This window comes from Oryctolagus cuniculus, chromosome 16, assembly GCF_964237555.1.
Source record: "Oryctolagus cuniculus chromosome 16, mOryCun1.1, whole genome shotgun sequence".
NCBI classification, from domain to species: domain Eukaryota; kingdom Metazoa; phylum Chordata; class Mammalia; order Lagomorpha; family Leporidae; genus Oryctolagus; species Oryctolagus cuniculus.
The window spans coordinates 3,583,958-3,605,287 of record NC_091447.1 but is presented as its reverse complement, the minus strand read 5'-3'; the positions used below and the strand labels follow the sequence as shown (position 1 = coordinate 3,605,287).

Here is a 21,330-nt window from a genome sequence, read left to right as displayed (position 1 = left end):
CAAAGGTAGTATGTGATTTTTTGGACATAATATTTGCATGTAGTTGGTTTTTCATATAGGATTTGCATATACTTTTTTGCATACGTTATTCACATATAGTTTGGGTTTTTACCTGCATGATTTGCATATAGTTTGATATTAATGTGTTTTGAATTAGGATTTGCATATGGTTTGAATTTTGCATACAGTATTTATATATACTTTAATTTTTTAGAGAAAAAATTATTTTCTTGAATAATTTTTTGTCTACAGCTGATTTTTGAGGAGGGACCCAGTCTGCTCCCCAGGGCTCAACACTTGCCAATCAAAACACAAAGCTTCCAGAAAAATTCAGTGTGTATCCAGTGGCTCTGGGTAAACAAATCCATGCAATAAATTAAAATGAAGTGAAATAAATAAATACGATGAAAGGGAATACATGAAATTAAATGAAATGAAGTAAATGCAATAAAATGAAGTAAAAAGAAATGGAATAAAACAAAATAAATGTATTGAGGTAAATTAATTAAATGAAATTCAGTAAAATAAAATAAAATGAGTTAAAACAACATAAATGGGGGCAGGTGCTGTGGCGCAGCAGGTTAAAGCCCCAACCTGCAGTGCCAGCATCCCATATGGGCGCCTGTTCCAGGCTGGCTGCTCCTCTTCCAGTCCAACTCTCTGCTATGACCTGGGAAAGCAGTGGAAGATGGCCCAAGTCCTTGGGCCCCTGCACCTACGAGGGAGACCCAGAAGAATCTCCTGGCTGCTGGCTTCAGATCAGCTCAGCTCTGGCCCATTGCTGTCATTTAGGGAGTGAACCAGTGGATAGAAGACTTCTCTCTCTCTCTCTGATTCTACCTCTCAAACAAATAAATCTTTAAATATTTATGTATAAATAAAATTATATAAATGAAATACAATGAGATAAAAATAGAATAAAATAAATACAATAAGTTATAAATAATGCAATAAATGAATAAAATGGTATATAACATAATAAAGTTGAATAAATGAAATAAAATAAGAAAATTATAAAATGGTATAAAAGGAAATAAATGAGATAGAATGAAATGAAATCAGATTAAATGAGATATAATTAAATAAAATTAAATGAAGTAAATACAATATAAATGGAATAAAATAAATTTAAGATAAAAAAGAAATGAAATAAGATAAAAAATAAATTAAGATAATTAGAATATGTGCTGGCGCCGTGGCTCACTTGGTTAATCCTCCACCTGCGGCGCCAGCATCCCATATGGGTGCTGGGTTCTAGTCCTGGTTGCTCCTTTACCAGTCCAACTCTCTGTTGTGGCCTGGGAAGGCAGTGGAGATGGCCCAAGTGCTTGGGCCCCCGCACCCGCATGGGAGACCAGGAGGAAGCACCTGGCTCCTGGCTTTGGATCGGCGCAGCACGCCGGCTGTGGTGGCCATTTGGGGAGTGAACCAATGGAAGACCTTTCTCTCTGTCTTTCACTGTCTAACTCTGCCTGTCAAATAAAAAATTTAAAAAGAATAATGTAAATAAAAATAAAGTGACAGGTGCCTGTCAGAAGTGATTGACACATGGCTGAGAAGCTCTCAATCACAGGTTCACTTGCTTGGACTTCTAGGGGAGTGCAGGGGGCCCCCCTGCAAGGACATTCCCATGGCACCCTCCCTGGAGAGGCCTCCTCACCTGGGTGAGTGCAAGAGGTGGGGCCAGGTGGGGAAGCTCCGCCCACTGCTCCCAGGAGGGCCGGCCACAGCCAGTACTGCCCAGAGGGTTGGGTGCTGTGACATCATGGGATGTCAGTTTATTTTATGTCATTGTTTATGACTTCATGGTATTTTATTTCATTTGGATTAAATCATGGGATGGCATTTTATGTCATTCTTATGACATGGATGATATTTTATATGTCGGGATAGAATGGTATTTTAGTTTTTATAATATGGTATTTTATTTTTTATGATGTTATGGTCTGATATTACATGCTATTTTATTTTTTATTATGGGATGGGATGCTATTTTAGTTTTTATGATCTTATGCCATGGCATTTTCTTTCATGTTATTTTTTATTTTATACTATGTTATGCTATGTTATTTTATTGTATTTTATTTTTTATTATGTTGTGGAATGGTATTTTGTTTTATTTTCTATCATACTATGTTCTGGTATATTATTTTATTTCCTTTTTTATTTCATTATTTCATTTCATGTTATATTATGCTATGCTATATGATTTCCTTTTACTTTATTTTATTTCACTTTTATTAAGTTATGTGGTTATTCTATTTCATTGCGTTTCATTTTTGTTGTATTTTATGTTATTTTTATGATGTCATGGGATGGCATTTTTAATCATATTGTTTATGACATGGGATGGCATTTTATGTCATTGCTTATGATGTCGTGGGATGACATTTTTTATTTTATTTTTATGCCATGGGATGGTTTTAATTTTTATTATGTTACACTATGGCATTGTATTTCATGTTATTTTTATTATGTCATAGGAAGATATTTTGGCTTATGTCATTTTATTATAGTATAGGATAACATGTCATTCTTTATAACATGGAATGGCATTTAGGTCATTGTTTATGATGTCACATGATGATATTTTATTCTATTTTATTTTATTTTTTAAGATTTATTTATTTGAAAGAGTTACACAGAGAGAGGAGAGGCAGAGAAAGAGAAAGGTCTTCCATCTGATGGTTCACTCCCCAATTGGCCGCAACAACCGGACCTACGCCAATCCGAAGCCAGGAGCCAGGGGCTTCTTCCCAGTCTCCCACGTGGGTGCAGGGGCCCAAGGACTTGGGCCATCTTCTACTGCTATCCCGGGCCATAGCAGAGAGCTGGACAGGAAGTGGAGCAGCCGGGTCTCGAACCAGCGCCCATATGGGATGCCGGCACTTCAGGCCGGGGCATTAACCCATTGCACCACAGTGCCGGCCCTGATGTTTTATTTTATGTCATTGTTTATAACACCCTGGGATGGCATTTTATCTTCTTTCCTTTTCATGATGTTATGAGATACCATTTTATGTCATTCTTTATGCTGTCATAAGAAGGCACTTGGAGGGCCAGCACTATGATGCAGTAGATAAAGCTGCTGGCTGCAGTGCTGGCATCCCATATGGGTACAGGTTGGAGTCCCAGCTGCTCCTCTTCCAATCCAGCTCTCTGCTATGGCCCAGGAAAGCAGTGGAAGATGGCCCAAAGAGTTGCACCCAAATGGGAGACCCAGTAGAAACTCCTGGCTCCTGGCTTCAGATTGGGCCAACTTCTGCCATTGTTGCCATTTGGGAAGTGAGCCAATGGGTAGAAGACATCTCGTGCTCTCTCTATCTAGCTCTGCCATTCAAATAAATAAATTAAAAAAAAAAAAAGGCATTTTGGCTGACGCTGCGGCTCACTAGGCTAATCCTCTGCCTGCGGTGCCAACACCCGGGGTTCTAGTCCCAGTTGGGGCGCCAGATTCTGTCCTGGTTGCTCCTCTTCCAGTCCAGCTCTCTGCTGTGGCCCCGAGAAGGCAGTGGAGGATGGCCCAAGTGCTTGGGCCCTGCACCCGCATGGGAGACCAGGAGGAAGCACCTGGTTCCTGGCTTCAGATCGGCACAGCACACCGGCCATAGCGGCCATTCGTGGGGTGAACCAACTGAAAAAAGGAAGACCTTTCTCTCTGTCTCTCTCTCTCACTGTCTAACTCTGCTTGTGAAAAAAAAAGGCATTATGTTGTATGTGTTATGTCATGCTATGGCATGTGTGTTTCTCTGTGCACGTATGTGAGACCCTCCTTCCTACATCTGGTATCCTGGGTTGTTAAGGCCTCTGATGGGTTGTGTCGGGACCCCTGCTTCTCCTGTTCATGATATCTGTGGTTGGCCCCTGCATACTCAATGCCATTACCTGTTTTATTAACTCGCATATTGGCAAAGTCAAGATCCAACTACTCAGAGTCCTGACCCCCAGGGACCAGCCCCTAGAAGATGAAGTGGATTTCTTAGAGAGTGAGCAGGTACCCCGTCTGCCTGCTAGGGCAGGTCTTACCTTGTCTGATGTTGTCAAGGTCCAATCATTCCAAGTCTCCTTGAGTCTGGGTTGGTGGTAGTGGCTGGTGGCTGGGACAGCAGAGCTCCCCACTCTGGAGGACTCCTCCCCAACTGTCTGTCCTGCAGGAGTCACTGTCACATGGTCAGCAAGGCAGGAACTGGTAAATCACAACTTGAAGGCCATTTCAGGAGGCACACACTGTCTTACCTTAGACATGGGACTAGACTTTTATGGCAGGTGGAGAAAGTGTTTCCACTATCAGCATTGGGCTGCTCAGACCCAGCTGGCCCTCTGATAACAAGCAGGAGGGAGGCTAGCATTCCCTCGAACTGGCTCCTTAATGGCAAACAGGAGGGGGTCTGTTAGGGACATGTCACATACACCCCCATTTCCTGCCTTTAGCTGAGACCCTTGGTGCTGAACCAGACCCTTGCAGACTCCTTGCAAAGCCAATGGTAAAACAGATAAGAAGAAAGTTCCTTGAGGCTTCAAAGAGCCCCCTACTCCCCCTCAGTGGCAAATCCCCTCCTTGACCAGATAAAAACTGAGTTGTAAATGCACCCTTAGTGCAGTCTCTTCCCAAAAACAGACTGTCGCCAACCTCTTTGCTTCAAATAAAGCAACCTCTCTCTGTTGAGGTTGGTGTCTGTCTCCTTTATCCGTCTCCATTCTGGGGGTATGAAAGGCCAGAACCCCGAGCTATTCCAAACCTAACACTTGAAGGCCTGTACAGGGAATGGGTCTTTTCATGTCTTAACCCCCCAGCTTCTTCCAAACTTTTCTCTATCCTAGAGTCAACTTCCTTTTACTTTCATTTCTGACTTGCTTGGGCCTAACCTTTGGCCTCTCTCCTCACCCTTCTACACCACCCTCCGGAGGCATTCAGGAGCACTGCTTCCTGCTGAGCTCACTGGTGTAAGCCTGTCCCTTAGACTTTCATCTTCTCCCCCTTCTTTTCCTATTAAGCCAACCTCCAGAGCAGGGGCTTCTTGCCATTTGACCAAGTTACATGCAGACACTGGCCTCAGCCCCTTGTGTGGTAAGGTAAGACTCTTCCATCTGGACATATTCTGGAGCTACCCTAGGATATTGTTTTCCAGGTCCAGCCCCAGATCCCCTGCCCTTAGGCTCCAGCTTTGGTTGCACCCACCGGCGAACAAGAGGCCGCCTAAGTTCACTGCTGCGTGCACTCTGCCTACTGGCTCCAGCTTCGGCCTGATCCACGGCAAACAAGGAAACTTACAACTTCACTGCAGCGTCTCCATCTCCGTTCCTGCAGTCTTCTGTGTCAAGTGGGGACTTGGCCTAGAGGTAGGAATCCTGTCTCTGCCTAACACCATGGGGCCTGAAATTTCAGTTCCAAAAGAATCGGCCTTGGCCTGCATGTTAAAAAATCTTAAGCCTCCGACATTCACAGACCTTCAGGCTTGCAAAATGACATGTTCTTGCCCACAAATTTGGCCTCAATACAAATTGGATAACCGTGACCACAGGCCAGAATTTGGCACCATTAACCAAAACTTCCTTTATTCATGGACCTATTAACATCCTCACATGGAATGGCAAGTATTCTGAGCTTCCCTCCTCCCTCTCTTCTCCCACTCCCCCTTGCTGCCAAGCTTTTGGAACCAGTTTCTCCCTCCATGCCTACAGGCCTTCTTCACCCTTCACAACCTTCACAGTCTTTATGTAAGGACTGTTCTTCCTATGTACTCCTCCTCTGTTCCCCCTCTTATCCTCCCAGACCCACCTCAAAATCCAAAGCCAGTTCCTCACCCCTTGATCCAGATGCATTTGATCCAGCTAAAGAGCCCCCTCCTTACCAACCCCCACCCCCTCACTGCCCAAACCACTCAGCTCCCCTGTGACAACCCCCTCCTCGACCTCCCAGCCTCTCCTGGAAGCTCCCTCCCAAACTCCCTCCACCTCCTCTGCTAGCACTTCTATTATTATAGAGGATTCTCTGACCACCCTCCTCCCCGACCCCGAGGCCAAACAGACTCATCTGTCTTCTCTCTCCCTTCTCTGGTTTCCCTTTGCCAACCACATTAGCTGGCTCCACCCATTATCCTCCCTGTGCCCCCCAGCAGAGCCCCTTATATGTTCCCCTCCCTGGTCTCACTGGACCCCTCCCCTCACTCAGTCTCAGAGCCACAGGCAATACATATGTTCCCCCTAAGGGAAGTGGCAGGGATAGAAGGACCCAACAGGGTCCAAGTCCTCTTCTGTTTGTCCAACATGGGCAAGATTGAGGAAAAGCTAGGCTCCTTTTCAGAAAATCCAGCTAAATTTAAGAATGTTTCCTCTGCCTTGCCCAAGTGTACCTTTTAACCTGGGGAGATGTCTATTATGTGTTAACCTCTACACTTATGGTTGATAAAAAGGAGCATATCTGGCCCTCAGTTCAGGCTCATGTGGACCACCTGTGTAAAAAAGACCCCTCACTATCTCCAGTGGCAGACACTGCTCTCCCAGACTGGACGTATCAACCTGGAGAGTCAGGCACACAGACTTAATCATATGGTAACCTGTCTCCTGGAAGGAATGCAGAAAAATACTCATGCCTATGTGAACTATGATAGGGTCAGGAGGATTACGCTGTGCCTGACAAAAATCCAGGCCTTGTCTCACTGAAGCAGTCCAAAAAATCTGCAAATCTAGATGTAACCGCCCTAGCCAGAACTCTGTATCTTCATGTCCAGTTCATTAGCCAGTTGGTACCTGATACCAGATGAAAACTCCGACAACTAGAAAAAGGGCCCGTAACCCCCCCAAAAGGAGCTCCTGGATGTGGCCTTTAAGGTATATAACAACCGAGATGATGAGGCCAAAAGAGAAAAAGACTGGGACAGAAATGCTAAATAAATATATACCGGTCTCAGCCTTCTGAAACCAGAATCCGTCTGGCCCCGACACTCTAACACCCAAAATAGGACCCCTCCTGTTCCCTGCTTTCAATGCAACTAGGCTGGACATTGGGCAAAAGCATGTCCTAACCCAAGGCCCCCAACAAAAGCATGCCCCACTTGTGGCCAATGGGACTGTCCCCAGGGATGCCCTAGTGCCCCTGGTGACCTCCCCGACCCTGACTCCTGCCAGCGCAAGTGTTCCAATGAGGGGGCCTGGGTTCTTCAACCCTGGTTGGAGTTTCTGACTCATCCAAAGAACTCTGGGTGGTTGGGATGGTGGCCAGACACATTGTTTCTTTTGTCCTGGACACTGAGGCCTCTTTCTCTCTGTTGAAAACATTTTTAGGCCATACTCTGGACCCCAACATCTCCATTAAAGGAGTTTCAGACATCCCCATCAAAGCAAGAATCACTCCACTCCTTCCCTGCACCTTTGGCTCCCTTACTCTGGCCCATGCCTTCCTTGTGATGCCACAATGCCCCATGCCCCTCATGGGCAGAGACCTTCTCTCCAAGTTAAAGGTCTGGGTCTTCATACCACCCCTAGACTACACCTCCATCTTCTGTCTGCAGCTCCACCCCTCCGATTGTCCTCAGATCCCCATCTCTTCCTCCCCTCTGCCTGATGCCCTGTTCCTTCCCCTCTGCGGCAGCCAAAACTGCCTCTCTCTTCCTGAACCCTCCTCCTTCATTCCACCACTCTCTCCTCCTGAGTACAAAGAAAATACTGTAAAGGCTAGCCAAATGTTATCACCCCAAAAGCCCTGCACCTGGGACATTCCAAACTGCTAAGACGATGTACTGCAGATTTTACCAAGCAGAATTTCTCTCATCCTCCCCTCACCTAATCAGGGTCTTTGTGGTACTCTGCACCTCCCCCAACAAGTAGCTCTGCTCTGCAAGTTTGACTTCAAACCCCAAGCCCACCCCCACCCCCTGGGCAGGCTCAGCTCCAGTCTACTCTAACTAGCTGTCTCTTCTTATTCGGCTCCCCAACCCTGCACCAAAAGGGCTGTCAAGTCCATTGTAAAGTCCTGGAAGGGATTTTAGGGATTCTATACCCATGAAGCCCTCTACCCAGCAATGTTCCACACAGAGAATAGTAAATAAGTAAATAAAAATAAAGGTCCCCCTCCCAAGGCAACATTACCCTGAGAGATATCTCTTCCAACCTTCGTAAAATAATCAAGACTACTGGCCCTTCAAACCAACAGGCTCACCAGGTTAATTAGTAAGAAAGGTTATAAAGTATGTTATTAGTAAGAAAGGTTAAGATAGAGAATTTTGAATGAAGGGCAAGGCTTGTAAGAATTTATCCCAGCCGGCGCTGTGGCTCACTAGGCTAATCCTCCACCTTGCGGCACCGGCACACCGGGTTCTAGTCCCGGTCGGGGCACTGGATTCTGTCCCGGTTGCCCCTCTTCCAGGCCAGCTCTCTGCTGTGGCCAGGGAGTGCAGTGGAGGATGGCCCAAGTACTTGGGCCCTGCACCCCATGGGAGACCAGGATAAGTACCTGGCTCCTGCCATCGGATCAGCGCGGTGCGCTGGCCGCAGCGCGCCGGCCGCGGCGGCCATTGGAAGGTGAACCAATGGCAAAGGAAGACCTTTCTCTCTGTCTCTCTCTCTCTCTCTCACTGTCCACTCTGCCTGTCAAAAAAAAAAAAAAAAAAAAAGAGTTTATCCCAAGTGCTAGATTATTCTAGACCGGAATGAAAAGCTAAAAGCTAAGAAGGTGTAAGCAAGTTGCAGATGTGAGTCATAGAAGGCTATAAAAATTTTTTTAAATACAAAAGCTTTCAATCTATTTCATTAACATACAATTAAAATCTCCTCCCATTACTTGCTGTCTGCCTGTCAATGAAAAACTCACTCCTCCTCTTGACAGAACCTTTTCTAGGTCCTCTAATAACCATCTGTCCTTTGTTTTAAAACCCTGTTTGTCAGATCTATCTCCTCCAGACTTAACAATGAGATTTTAGATGGCCATGCACATGAAACCTCTAATGGAGACAGTTTTTGTGAGCTAGAGTGCACCCCCCACCCCGAGAAGCCACCTTCTGCCTGAACCCTGTCTTGACCATGGGTCCCTACCTCCTCCTACATATTCACTCACCCCCAAGACTTGTGAGCATTAGACTTTTCTTTGTCTTCCTTCTTCCAGGATCCAGGTCCAACATGCCTTTACCAACCATATCCTTCTCCCCTTTCTAAACTCTGCAACACTCCCCCCCTCCATACCCAAGATTCACAAGTTAAAACACACAATTGCTGTGAGATCTTAGATCTCACCCTAAAACCCTTTGCCCATATCATGCATGAGCCTCTCAATGATTCCCCATAGCCCATACTGGTTCATCAATGTCAGTTCCTAAAAATACCACCCTATGTGGCAGGATATGCAATTATACAAGGAAAGAACTCTAATCCCTCTAAACACATCCAATTAGAGACGCAACACCTCCACCTAAAACTGCTTCCCAACAGGAAGAGCCTATTGCACTCTCCCGAGCTCTCACACTAACAAAGGATACACAGGTAAACATCCACACTAAAGTTTGCCTATAACATTCTTCATTCTAATATCCTTATCTGGAGAGAATATGGCCTTTTCACTCAGACAGGCACTCCTGTAGTCAATGCTTCTCACATTAAAGCTCTTCTTGCTGCAGCCCTCCTACCCAAACAAACTGCTGTACTCCACCATCGGGGTCACCAAAGAGATAAATATCCCTTGACCACTTTATATCATGTCACAGACCAAGTGGTGAAGCATATTGCCCTCACTCACCCTTTGTCCAGCTCCCAAAGCTCTCTACTTGCCCTACTGACTACAACCTCAAAACCATCCCAACACCCATTTAACCTTTCTGTTCCCCAAATCCTCTCATATATATACTCTCTTTTTCATCCCTCTACTCAAATCTTACAGCAATCTGTAAAGACTCACCTGTCCCTACATCCCCTAGACCAATAATTTCTAGAAAACCTTATTAAAACCTGCCCCATCTGCCAATAGACAAATCCTAGCACCAATCTTTCACCTCCAAAGTTCCCCACTCACCAAACGCAGGGTTCCCTCCCTGCCATGGGCTTCACTCACATGCCACCTGTACATAGAGTTAAATATCTCCTTGTATTGGTAGACACCTTCTCAGGGTGGATGGAGGCATTCCCCCCAACTAAGAAAAAATGAGCCCCCATGGTTGTCCACTTCCTCCTAATGGAAATTATACCACTTTTTGGCGTACCCTTCTCCCTCCAATCAGACAACAGGTCTGAATTCACCTCCCAGGTGTCTCAACAAGTCACTCAGTGTTTACCCATCCCTTGGAAATTTCATATTGCTTATAGGCCTTGATCATCAGGAAAGGTTGAGAGGACTTGCAGACGCTTGAAAGAAACCTTTACCAAACTCTCCATCGAGCTCAATTTAGATTGGACAAAACTTCTACCTTTAGCCCACCCAAAGCTTAGAGCTCTGCCAAAGAAACCTGTATAGCTCAGTCCCTTTCAAGTCATGTTCGGCAGACACATTGCTATCCTGGGGCTGAGGTTTTCCCCTCCACACTTCCTTCCAACTCGCTCTATCCCCTCCTTTCAGCTCTCAAACCATTTTACAACATACTAACCAGGCCTGGAAGGCTTCCCTGAGGCCCCCCTGCCGGTCTTGGCTATAAGAGAGGCCCTTCCCACAACAATGCCAATCCACTCCAGATATATGGCCTCCCCCACTGGTCTCACCACACTCAAACTAACTAAATTATGCAGCATTATTTTAGCAGAACCTGTCTCACAGCCACCTTTGACTAATGGCCTTTAACCTGCCCCAACTCTGTATCTTCCTCATAGCCCTTCAGTCGGATCTCTGGGTGACTTCACCTCAAATCTCCTCATTGAACAACCTATGGCCACTGGTTGAGGATCTTGGTCTCCAGGGAATGTTCACTGACTTCATTCCAGAGTAAATCGACTTCTTCACTCCCACTTTATTCTTATTATTGGCCCCAGGTGGTCTCAGTGACTTCACTCCTATGCAAATATCTGATTTTCTTTCTTTCTTTTTTTTTTTTTTTTATTTGACAGAGTTAGACAGTGAGAGAGAGAGATGGAGAGAAAGGTCTTCCTTCCTCTGGTTCACTCCCCAGATGGCCGCTATGGCCGGAGCTACGCCGATCAGAAGCCAGGAGCCAGGTGCTTCCTCCTGGTCTCCCATGCGGGTGCAGGGCCCAAGCACTTGGGCCATCTTCCACTGCCTTCCTGGGCCACAGCAGAGAGCTGGACTGGCAAAGGAGCAACCGGGTCTAGAACCCGGCACCCATATGAGATGCTGATGCCGCAGGCGGAGGATTAACCAAGTGAGCCACGGCGCCAGCCTCCCTGATTTTCTTTCTGTTTAAATGCATTGTCACCCTTTGCTGCTGTCTTCAGTCACAGTCCTTGCCCTTATTGTTGCTGTAGGATTAGTGGCAGTCACGCCTACTGATTGGACCTATGTTGAAAATTTCTCTCAGCACTTCTTAAACCAATTGGTCCAACAAATAGATTCTGACTTTGAAAGCCTCCACCAGGCATCCACCGCCTTACTAGAACAAATAAACTCCCTGGCATCCATGGTCCTGCAAAACAGGAGAGCACTAGATCTCCTGACAGCACAACAGGGCGGAACCTGTCTTTTCTGGGAGAAGAGTGCTGTTGTTATGTCAACCAGTCTGGAGTGGTAACTGACTCCCCAGACAAGATAAAAAATAGACTACTGGAACAGGCACAGGCTCAAAACCCACAAAACATGGGGAGGACGGCTACACTGGGAGAGTGGGCATGGCTAGCTCCTCTTCTTGGGCCCATCACAGTCATCCTTATGGCCTTGCTATTCAGACCATGCCTATTTAATTTATTGCAAAATTTCTTAAAGAATTGTCGCTCCCCCTCTTCGTGGAGGAGCAACACAGGACCCTGCGCTGTTCTTTCGTCTGCTCGGCCCTCCCCGGGTTCGCTGCTGGTTCTTCCCGGGTTGGCTACTATCCCTTCCACCTCCGTGGAAGGGCAGTTCCCCCTGGCCGCATTCCCCACTTCCGCAGGGGAGCGGCACACCGCCGGCCGGCTCTTTCGGGGGCTGCACGGGTTCCCTTAGATGTTCCCCATAGATGTTCCTGGTGCATGCCGTCTCTCTCCTCCTTTATAGTCCTCCTCCGCCAATCCCAACTCGGCTGAGTACGCTGCTCTCCAATCAGGAGCAAGTCCTACAGTTAATTGGTTGAACTGGAGGCAGCTGTGCGGAAGCTGTTTACTTCTCTCCCAGCGCCATATTGTGGGAGAGCAGATGCATAGAATAAGTCCTAATTCGAGTAACTTAGTCCAGTCCGGATTGCTCCCCACAGATCCCCCTTTCTTTTTATTTTTTAGCGTTGATACGCGCCTGTCTTCGGTGTCCCGCGGAACACACTCTGCTCTACTTGCTAGAGTTGCCACAGGCTCTTACAAGTCCTATCAATCAGGAAAACCGAATCCGGGTCCTCTCTTCGCCATTGTGAGGAGGTTTTTAGGCGCTGATGCATGCCTGTGTTCGGTGCCCTGCAGCGCATGCTCTGCTCTGCCCGCAGGGGCTTACAAAACCTATCAGGCAAACCGAATCCAAGCCTTCTCATTGCCTTATTGTGGGGGAGACTTATTAGTGTTGGTTCGTGCCTATCTTCGGTGACCTGCAGCTCATACTCTGGTCGAGCTTTGCTGGCGCTTACCGCCTTAAATCAGGCAGACCGAATCCAAGCTTAATATTGTTGTATTGTGGGGAAGCCTTACTGATGTTAATTCGTGCCTGTCTTCGGTGACCTGCAGCGCATAAGCTGCTAGCTGCCCGCAGGTGCTCATCGCCTCACTTGATTAGGCAGACCGAATCCAAGCCTTCTAATTGGCATGTTGAGGGGAGGCCTTATTTTTCTCTATTTCTCTATCTCCGGGCATTTCTATTTCTCCCATTTTACTTCTGTCTGCCAACATTCCTATTTCTCTTTTACTTCACTTCCAAACTTCTGTTTCTCTTATCCCCGCGGCTTTCCGGCACCTCGCCCCGCCGGCGGGTTCCCGGCTCTGCACCGCTTCAGCCCGCGCGCCTCTCTCATCTGCGTAGCTTCCCGGCTTTGCGCGGCTCGGCTTTGCGCGCTCCGCGGTCTCCACGCTTAACCCTTTCGCGTCTGAACCACGGCCTCCGCCAGCGTTCCCTATCTATTCACGCCCCGTGCTCTCTCTGCACGCGGCGGCTTCCGCGAGTAACACAGCGTAGCTTGCGTCTCCGCCACTAGGATTCAATCTAAGTTCCCCGGGCTAGCCTGGCGAATTCAACCCAGCGTACGTCTCCGCCCCACGATTTGGCTTCCCGTCCTTTGCTCCCCGGGCTAATCAGACGGATCCCAATCTGGCTTACGTCTCAGCTTCTGGTTTCAACTTTTCGCCCCCTATTCCCGGGCTAACTTGAGAACCCCAAAGTGGCTTTCGTTTCCGCCTCGGCCTGCCCCCCGCGGCTTCAATTTCCCTAACATTTTTCTCTACCCGGTATGTTTCCCCAAGCTTTCCTCCAACGATATTCCTCCCTCATTTCTCCTGGCCTCTCCCCACAGTCCGCATCCGAATCTGTTTGTTCTAGCTTTCACTTTCGCTTTCGACCCTAACTTCTTTCCCACAGTCCGTATCCGAATCTATGCCTAGGCTTTCAATAACTTCTTCCGGCTCCTTTTTCGTCCGGCTTTTCCCTAGGCTGTTTGCTAGTCTCTTTCCGATATTTTCCCTAGGTTGTTTGCTAGTCTCTCTCTCCGATATTTTCCCAGTTCTTCCCGTTTCTTCCCTCCTAAGTTTCATATCCGTCCTAGGTTTCCTAATCCGAGTCACGGCACCATTATGTCGCTCCCCCTCTTCGTGGAGGAGCAACACAAAACCCTGCCTAGGCTTCATATCCGAGTCACGGCACCATTATGTCGCTCCCCCTCTTCGTGGAGGAGCAACACAGGACCCTGCGCTGTTCTTTCGTCTGCTCGGCCCTCCCCGGGTTCGCTGCTGGTTCTTCCCGGGTTGGCTACTATCCCTTCCACCTCCGTGGAAGGGCAGTTCCCCCTGGCCGCATTCCCCACTTCCGCAGGGGAGCGGCACACCGCCGGCCGGCTCTTTCGGGGGCTGCACGGGTTCCCTTAGATGTTCCCCATAGATGTTCCTGGTGCATGCCGTCTCTCTCCTCCTTTATAGTCCTCCTCCGCCAATCCCAACTCGGCTGAGTACGCTGCTCTCCAATCAGGAGCAAGTCCTACAGTTAATTGGTTGAACTGGAGGCAGCTGTGCGGAAGCTGTTTACTTCTCTCCCAGCGCCATATTGTGGGAGAGCAGATGCATAGAATAAGTCCTAATTCGAGTAACTTAGTCCAGTCCGGATTGCTCCCCACAAGAATAGCATCAAAGCTCTCTCAAGTCCAGATTAAAACCATGATGCTATTCTACCACCTCAATCAAGGATACCAGACCCTTCCCTCAAAACCCAAAGAGGACTCTGGGCTCTACAGGCAAACCCCAGTATCCACAGGGCCCTTTCTCTGCAGGAAGTAGCCAGATGAAATCAACACCCCTTTTCCTTTTTGCCTCTAGGGGCTGGAATAAAGGACATGTCACCTTTCTTCCTCCTCCCTGCCGCCCCCTCCCACCCCCAGTCCTATTTCTTCCTTTTAGCTGAGACCCTTGCTGCTGAACCAGACCCTTCCAGATTCGTTGCAAAGCAAATGGCAAAACAGATAAGCTGCACAGGGCAGCTATGAAACAGATAAGAGGAAAGTTCCACTACTTCCCCCCTACCCCCCTCCCAGCTGCCTCTACCCACCCTCCCCAGTGGCAAACCCCCTCCCTGGCCGGATAAAAACTGAGCTCTAAACACCCCCTTTGTGCAGTCTCTTTGCAAAAACATAGTGTCACCAACCTCTTTGCTTCAGATAATGCAACCTATCTCTGTTGAGGTCAGTCTCATCTTCCTTTTTCCGTTTTCCTTTCTGGGGGTATGAAAGGCCGGAACCCCAAGCTATTGCAAACCTAACAATTTGTAATACTAGCTGCAATTTCTGAAAAGACTCTGAATTCAGAGCTGGAATTTCTGCAAGCAACTCAGCTCAGGGCTGGAATTTCTGCAAAGAATCTGATCTCAGAGCTACAATTTTTTGCAAAGAATCTGAAGTCAAAGCTGCAAACCAGCTGAGCTCAAGGTTGCACCAACAAATCGTTTTAGCAATCAATAAACCTTGAATAATTTGTGTGTGCGCACCCAGCTACCTCTGCTCCTCCTCTCCAAGGCCTCAGCGATAGAGGGGGGAATGGGAGGGGTGCACGTCGCCCCACCCTCACCCCAGTACAGAGCCTGCTGCCCCACCCCCATCATACCCTGCTGTGTCCCTCAATCATCACAGCCACCTTTCAGCTCCCTCTGGGCCTCCTGCTCTTGACAGCACTGTGAGGGGGACTTGGATCAAAGCGAGACCGGGGCTTCGGGTTGGACTTTGTAGCAGCAGGTACATGTATTGTTGTGGGGTGCACAGATTAAAAACTCAGGGAGACTTTTGAGGTAAAATTAGGAGTCTATTAGACAGCTGGTGACTGCCTTCTCACAGAGTAAGTCTGGAGAAGACAGCCCCAAGTTGTAGTTGTGGGTATTTTTAAAGGAGAAACCACATTTTGGTGGCCTTGGCTCTTATCAAGCAAGCAAGCAGAAGTACAGAAGCCAGAAATATGCCAGTTACAGGGTTACAGCCAGATGAGCAGACTGATATCTATAACTTGTTGTTCTCAAAGGAACAGTCCTTGCTCTGAAGCAGCAAAGCAAGATCCCCTATAATCACCAGGGCATGCTATGTCCAGAGGAACGGTGTCACAGCATCCCCCCAGGGCCTGTCTGTCAAAACAATGATTTTGGTGTAGTGGATGGGGGAAGGTGTGGAGGCTGGGCTGGCAGCTTGGGGAGTGTTGCAAAGGGGCTAGGTTGCTGTGGTTTGAATGCAGCTCCCTGTTCATGCACACCTGGGGAGACCTGGATGGAGCTCCTGGCTGCAGATCCCTGCTCATGCACACCTAGGAGGCAGCAGGGGATACTGAGTTGCTACATTACATCCCCCTTACCCAGCTGTCATTCTTCACTTTTTTTTTTTTTTTTGCAGGGGACCAGTCACTCCGAATGACTAAGACAAGGCTATGCATATCACACAGTGCTGCTGGTGGGGGAGCTGCTAGCTCTGGCTGCTCCCAAGATCCCGGCTACTTTGCACATGTCAGTCACTCAGCTCTGAATCACCTGCACCAGAGTTCCATTCTGGACCCCCACGTGGGTGCAGCAGGTGCACAAGGACCTTATTCAAGGTACAGGTGCTGCTGGCACGCGGGGAGCCATGTAGACCAGGCCTGGTCCACACTGAACTGGGGAAAAAATTCCCCTGCTCTTGGGGTCCCCAGTTGACAGGCATGGGCATGCTTGGGCCTCATATGGGCAGCAGTGTGGGGATTGCAGTAAGGAAAGGGCGTGGCTGGATGGCTGCTATGGGAAGAAGCATCCATTGCGGAGGTAGCCATGTTTTGGCAGTCAGCTGAGTGGAGATTGTGGGGTGATCACGTGATCAGAACATGGCTCATGCATGGTGAGGGTCAGATGCCCTAGCTGTCCATCGCTCAGAGTCACTGTCCATCACTCAGAGTCCCTGTCCTCATTTTTAGAAGCAGATGGTGGGTAATTTGGCCGAGGGATGCACCTGGGATATAGATAGATGGACAGGATAAGATGTGGATGTGGATCTGAAACCAACCTGTTAATTAATATTTCTTTTTAAAGATTTATTTATTTATTTGAAAGGAAGAGTTACAGAGAGGCAGAGAGAGCAGAAGTCTTCCATTCTCTGGCTCACTTCCCAAATGGCTGCAATGGCTGGAGCTGAGCCAATCTGAAGCCAGGAGCCAGGATCTTCCTCACACCCAGGTGTAGGGGCCCAAACACTTGGGCATCTTGTACTGCTTTCTCAGGCCAAAGCAGAGAACTGGATCAGAAGTGGAGCAGCCAGGTTTTGAACCGGCGCCCATATGGGATGTTGGCATTGCAGGAAGCAGCTTTATCCACTATGCCACAGCACTGGCCCCTATTAATATTTCTGAAATTAATAAGCTGTGTGGGTTCTTGCACAAATAGACCAGGCAGCATGGTAAGTTTTTAAGCTTTTTATTTAGTGAGAGAAATGCATGGGAGAGTGAGGACTTTAATCTAAGCAAGAAAGAAAAGCCAGGAAATTAAGTCCATACTGGGCAGAGAGCAGGCCAAGAGCCATGTGCAGTGAGCATTTGGTTATGAGCAGCCACAAGTAGCTTAGTATGAGCAGCAAAGTGAAGGCGAAGAGAGAGCGACTTTGTGATTTTCCAGGCCTTTTACACTTCCAAAGGGGAGTGGTTACCTAGTTTGATTGGTAGGTGGGCATACGGGTTAGGTCAGGTAGGGAGATGAGATCACACAGGGGTGTGGTGGAGGCATGGTCTTCCAGCTCACAAACCTAATAAATTTATCTTATCTGCCTGTCTATATCAGATCAATGGACAGGTGATTGATAGATGTCAATGTGGATTGATGAACAAGGGATTGATAGATGGATAGATGGGTGGATGGATGGATGGGTGCGTGGGTCATTGGATGAGTGGATGATATATAAATGGATGGGTGATGAATGGATGGATAGATGGATATATGGGTGGATGGGTGGACAGATCGACATGTAAGTGAACATATGGATTGATCCATGGGCAGATGGATCAATAGCAACTTGTATGTGATGCAGCTGAATGCATATATAAACATCCAAGTGTCTGTCAATGAGAGGTTGCTAAAAACATTCTTGGGCAATGCATATCATGAAAAAAAAAACACATACATTTGCAAAAAAGGAAATTTCAATGCCGAAATCAACTTCTCTTTGAATGCCACGTGGTGTTCTCTGAGGGGTTGCAGTTGGTGACACCAGTTTGTTTGTTTGTTTTTAATTTTAAGGTTTTTATTCAGTGAGAGAAATGCATAAGAGAGTGAGGGCCCTATCAAAGAGAGAGAGGGAAATCTGGATTCATACTGAGTACCAGGAGCCAGCCATGTGGAGGAGCACGCAGTCCAGAAAGCATGGGGCAGGTGGCTCAAAGGCTATGTGCCCTGAAGGTGCAGGGGCAGCCAGTGGGTCCAAGGAATAAGGAAAAAGGGCAAAAAAAAAAAAAAAGAGCTGGGCCCACAGTGTCCCAGGTCTTTAATCCACTTCCAAAGGGGAGTGTTAATTAGCCTGACTGGCAGGTGGGCACACAGATGGGGCCAGGTAGGGGGATGAGGCCACACAGGAGGCATGATGAAGGCATGGCCTTCCGGCTCACAAACCTGATCGATTTTATCCTATATACCTGCCTACAACATTCCCCCCTCAGAGACTCCATTCTCTTAATCTTAAGGGATGTTGAAGGGCATAGAATCATCACATCTTCCATAGCTGCTTCCTGCTTATGAGGGGCGTAGTGCAGGCCCTGCCTGTCTTGGGTCTGGAAGTCTCTATCTCATCTAGTGGATTTGCTTTGTGAGCTGGAGCAGTCTTGGGGTGATACTAGTTATGACAGCTGTCAGTCACCCACCAACTCTTGGCATCTTGACCTGAAGCTTTGGGAATTCCTTTCTGGGATTCATCCAGGCCTGTGGGAGAAGAAGTTGCATGCATGCGTGTATCCCTGTGCATGCCTCCAGCAGCAGCACAGGCCTCATTGCAAAAAAATACACAAACCCCACCAAACTGAAGTGAGTGATAGCCATTGGCCATGGCCACTTTGCAATGGAGAAGCAGCTGTGGAACTTGTAGCTGGGGTGTGACTCTGCAGCAGGAAGAGGAGGATGAAGAGAGGAATCAGGGGATGGCTCAGATCCCAGAGCATCTGTTGCATCCATGTTGGAGATCTGGATGGAGCTCCTGGCTCCTGGCTTTAGCCCAGATTCTCCACACGGCCCAAATTCTGCACACAGACCAGATTCTCAAGACACCTCAGATTCTCCACATGCCCCAGAGGTAGGTCTTTTTGTGGTGCCAGGAAATAATCACACACACAAAAAATTAACCCCATTCCACAGTACTTTCACAAAGAGAAAAAAAGAAATCGAAAAGCAGGACAGAGACCATAAACCACAAGTAACATGGGCTGAGGCCTTACCTGTGCTGAGGTGCCCCTTTACCTGCTCCCAGGTGCCCTGAAGCCTCCCCAAGTCCCAGCAGGAAAAAAAAAGAGGAAGACAGAAGTGGGAGCCCCTGCCCAGCTGGAAGCTTTCATGCCTGCTCCTGAGACAAGGGACTGACACATATCTGACAGCTGTCCAGGGGGAATTCAGCTGGTCAGTGACATGTGGAGGCTATTCCCATTTGTTGAAGAGGCACAGATGGAGTGGGGGATAAAATGACAGGAAGGAAGCAGAGTCAGTCTTGGCATTAAAATACACACACACACACACACACACGGCCATCATTCTGTCAATCACACGGGGTTGTTAGCCTGTATATCACAAGCACATGAGGACCTGGACATCCTGGGGAAATCATCCTGTCAATCACATGGGCATGAGGACCTGCATATGTTACTGTGGGGAGCAACTGAGACTAGACTAAGTTACTGGAATTAAGACTTATTCTATGCATCTGCTCTCCCACAATATGGCGCTGAGAGAGAGCCCAAACAACCTCTATGCAGCTGCCTCTCGCCAGTTTGACTGATAAGCTGCAGGAGCTGATCCTGCTCCTGATTGGAGGAGAGCAGCGTGCTCGGCATGTGGGCAGCAGAGTTGGGATTGGTGGAAGAGGACTATAAAGGAGGAGAGAGACAACATGCACCAGGAACATCCGGATAACATCTGAGCAGCCCCCGAGAGAGCCGGCCGGCGGTGTGCCACTCCTCCGCGGAAGCGGGGAAAGTGGCAGGGGGTACCAGGTGGAGGGGTCGGCAGCCAACCCGGGAAGGACCAGCAGCAAACCCAGGAAGGGCCGAGAAGACGAAAGAACAGCGTAGGGTTTAGTGTCATTCCTCCACGAAGAGGGGGAGCAACATGTCACCAGTTGCTTTCTTTCTCTTCCTATCTCTTTTTCTCTCGCTCTCTCTCTCACTAACTCTGCCTTACAAATAAATTATTTTTAAATAAAAAATGGGAACTGGCTTTCAGGGAGACTCATTGCTTTGCAGCCCTGGACCTCAGCATCAAGCTTCCTCTTCCTCATTCAGCCCATGAATGACATTTTGATTCAACTCATTCTAGAAACTGGGACGTCCTGGACTTTCCAGGGGCACCAGTGATGTGGCTGCTGGTGGGGGAAGAACCAGTGATTCTGGTTCTGGTTCCCATTTTGCTTTCAGGCTGACTATGGACAGCCAGATGGATGATTGAGAGATGGATGGATGCTTGACAGATGGATGATGGACTGGTGGATAATGAAAGGCAGACGATGATTGTCAGATGGTTGGATGATGGACGGATTACAGGTAGGGACATGCACAGGTAGAAAGAGAGGTTGATGGGTGAATGATGGAGAGATTCACACATAGAGACTGAGATATATGAAAGAGAGGTGATTGACTTAGAGATTAATGCTCAAAGAGATAATAGATAAGTCATAAACACACATAGAGGGATGATTGACAGAATGATAAGAAGGAAAAGAGAGGAAAGAGAGATGATTGACAGAATGATGAGTAGATGATGGATTCATTCCTAGATATGCAGATATAGGGAAAGACATGATGTACAGATTAATAAAGAGGATGGGTAGCTGACAGGTGCCCCATATATATAATTAGACAATAGGTAGAAAGAGAGATGGTAGACAGAGGTAGATGATACATGATGATAATGAAGATAGATAAGAGATGATGGATTATGGATGGACGTAGATGGAGATGTAGATACATAGATAAAAAAGATAGATAGGTAGATAGATGTATAGTACAGGGAAGCTGCACTGAAAATCAATGGACAGCTGGCCTGGTGATACACCCAAAAGCCGGACTCAAGTTCAAGCATTGTTACGACAGCTCCCCAACGTGGGTGCAATAGATCTTTGCATGAAGACAAATCCTGATGGGAGACCCAGCACAAGCAGCAGGTAAGGCAGCCATCAGAACTGATGGGCATCTGTCGAGACGGATTAGGGACACTGAGGGACCTGGATGGAGCTGCTGGATCCCTGACTGCATCTCCCTGGTCACGCACACATGAGAGGCAGCAGCAGGGGATGGCTCAGGGCATTGTGCACCTGCCTCCTATGTGGTGGCATTCACCTGATGTCCGGGAACTCAGGTGCCCCAGGCACAGGTGAGCTCCTGCAGTCCACCAAGGCA

At 47.9% G+C, this 21,330-nt stretch overlaps 1 long non-coding RNA gene across 1 annotated transcript in view; it reads left to right on the top strand.

Moving 5' to 3' along the window:
* The window catches only part of LOC103352519 (uncharacterized), a 29,792-nt gene extending 17,944 nt beyond the window's left edge, over nucleotides 1-11,848 (top strand). Inside the window, exons 4-5 of the long non-coding RNA XR_011383037.1 lie at nucleotides 253-5,340; nucleotides 10,789-11,848. This is a non-coding gene — a long non-coding RNA (uncharacterized lncRNA). The remainder of the gene's footprint in view (nucleotides 1-252; nucleotides 5,341-10,788) is intronic.
* Nucleotides 11,849-21,330: the final 9,482 nt, after the last annotated feature.